This window comes from Acyrthosiphon pisum, chromosome X (genome assembly GCF_005508785.2).
Source record: "Acyrthosiphon pisum isolate AL4f chromosome X, pea_aphid_22Mar2018_4r6ur, whole genome shotgun sequence".
NCBI classification, from domain to species: Eukaryota; Metazoa; Arthropoda; class Insecta; order Hemiptera; family Aphididae; genus Acyrthosiphon; species Acyrthosiphon pisum.
The window spans coordinates 124,374,425-124,377,532 of NC_042493.1; positions in this window are offsets into that span (position 1 = coordinate 124,374,425).

Genomic DNA, 3,108 nt, shown 5'->3' on the forward strand with positions numbered 1-3,108 from the left:
CATATGCAAATAAAAATAGTAGAACTTATAAATTATGTAACCAAAATAAATCGAAAAAATAAATCAATGCCAACTAACACGAAAAAAATTATACAATGTAATACAACGGCGATAATCGACGGACTGACTACGTCGACGTAAAATCAACTAGCAGTCACCCAATGACCCAATTTAAGTTTAGATAAGATATGCTTTATTGTCGGTAAATCGGTGCAAACCAATAATATTTAACAAAAGTAATAATTTACAACAATAACACATGGAATATAGATTATAGAATGTTGTCATAATATGTGTTTTTATTTTTTGTCTGCGGGCCGGATAAAATTTGTTCGCGGGCCGCCATTTGGTGACCCATGACCTGTATAATAATCTTATTTTTAGATTTTATAAGAGGTCAATTCACTCTAATTCTTAAATTAACGGAGCTACACGTGTTCTGCTGAGCGTAAAATTTGCCATGGTACGCACTTGTAAGACGGAGACAATACATGCGGGTATCACCAGTGTTCGGACTTATCTAGATAATTATTTGTTCATCTTTTATCTTATCTAGATAAATAGTTACAAAGTATCTAAACGTTCATCTTAGATATTTTTTTTTACTAATCTAAATAAATTCATCTAGATACATTTTTTATTGATAAAAATCGCGAAATTGTACTAAATTGTTAAATATTTATACAGATTCTCAAACAAAGTTTATGGTTTAGAAATAATGTAATTATTTTTATTTGTATCATTATTATAATTATGTTCCTAGTGCCCAACTAAAATAATATACCAACATTTATAACCATTTAAAAAATAATTGTATCTTTTTTTTATCTAGATAAAAAAGTATTTATCTTTATCTTTATCTAGATAAATATGAGTCAAGTTATCTTTTATATCTATCTAGATACATATGAGTTGCATTATCTTTATCTTTATCTAGATAAAAAAATACTTATTTAATCCGAACACTGGGTATCACGCCTCTTAACTAAACATATTAATCTATGCATACTTCAATCTTTATGCTGCATATTATTATTCGCATACAATATAATATAATAGAATGTTTTTGCTTCATATAAACCGTGGTCTAGATGCTAATTATCAAATTATTATTAAGTACCCAAAACCGGGAAATTTCCTTATTTGATTTATTACCATAAGCATAATTTCTGGCAGGGTAGTCATACATAAATACACACACACATATTACGTATATATAATATTCATCTTCACACCTAAGTTACAAAAACTAATTTGGATGGGGTAACCTCATTTAACTACATATTTTAGCGTGGTAAAAAATTATTATATGATTGACTATCAATTATAATAATAATAATATTGAATATTGAGGGTGGCCGGGGGGAGTTCGCAGAGTATGGTAAAAGTGTATAACTGTAGAGAGGCTTGATATTTTTACAAAGTAATTATACATATTGGCATTTTCTTGACAGATATAATTTTCAAAATATTTTGGCTCTTTTTGTGATATGTCTGGGTAGGTGGATGCCGCTCTGCTGTACAGTAGGTTACAAGTGGGTCGACCCACTGTATAGTGGATATTATTAAATTTGAATTCAATGATATAATATCACTGTAAAAGAAAAACGATTCTGAGCGGAGACGGTTTGTCAGTCTAGGTATTAGACATACCTATTATATAGGTATACTTATCTATAGTATTAAAAAAAATTGACCTATAATAGGTAGGTATTAATAATAAATTCCAAATTAATCATATCACAATATCCATCACGTAACGCGTTATACATCAACAACAAACCGTGGTACTATCATAGATATATAATAGTATACTTTAGAAGTTTCAAGTACCCACAAATAATATTTTACAATCATTACTATCACAACAAAATAACTAAAATAGTTATACCAGGTTTTTTAATATGTAATTTCGTCCAAATTTGAACTTAAAATTACTATAAAATTAAACTGTGCTTATGTATTTCTTAGAATTTTTGGCAACAGAATTAAATATTTACGTGGAATCCCGAATCTTGTTTTAAATTTTCAATCCTTAGATATAAAAGTTGAACATTTTATACATTTTTAACTACAAAATAATTATTCAATTTTATATTTGATAAATTTTGTCAAAATTCGATCTTAAAATGTTTATAAAAAAAAATTGTGCCTATGTATTTTTAATATTTTTCAACTGCTATTGTAACAATGTATTAGGAGCCTTGTATTAATTTTTTACAATTTTTGGCCCAATAGATAAAACTTTATTGATATTTATAGAAAAAAAAACTAAAAAAATTGAAAACTTACAATGTCCGTAAACAGCTCAAAAAGAGTCGAATTATTTTCAAAATTTTATCGTATATATAAAATGCTAATATAAACATTCAGTGAAATTTTCAAGTTTCTACAGTCATTCGTTTTTTAATTACAACAAAATAAGAAAATCGTTACGTAAGAAATCGAGTGAATATCAAATGCGTTTGAAATTCATAGTCTTACACTATGAATTTCAAACGCTCATAAAAATTTAGGGGCCGGAGTGGCGCAGTGGTCACACAGTTGACTTAGGACTCACACAGTCATCGGTTCGATTCATAGCAAAGTGCAAAAAATGTGTGTGATTCTACGCAGTCACCATTTTCCCGTGCTGTCGTCCGATTGCGTCATCCGGTTTCCAACTAGGTCCCACTCCACTGGGAGTGAAGACCGCACATGTCTCCTCTTGGAGAAGGGGGGTAGTATCATGCATATAGTGATATATACATAGATAAATAGATCACATGATCTCCCTACTACCCACTTGTGATAAGCATTGTCAAAGACCTTGAGGTCGTTACAATGAACAAATATAGAAAAAAAAAAAAAATAAAAATAAAAATTTAATTTGAATTTCTTATAGACATTTTTTTTGTTCATAAAGGTAGATTATCCTATAAGGAATCTTATATTACATTTTAAAATCTTAGTTCTAAAAACAAAAATTTTTACGAATTATAAACTCAACATAATTAGGTAATTTTCGTGAATTTTCCATATTTTGTCAATTTTTGAACTTTAAATATTAATAAAAAAAAACTGTGACAAAGGATTTTTAATATTTTTCAAATGTCATTGTAACAATAT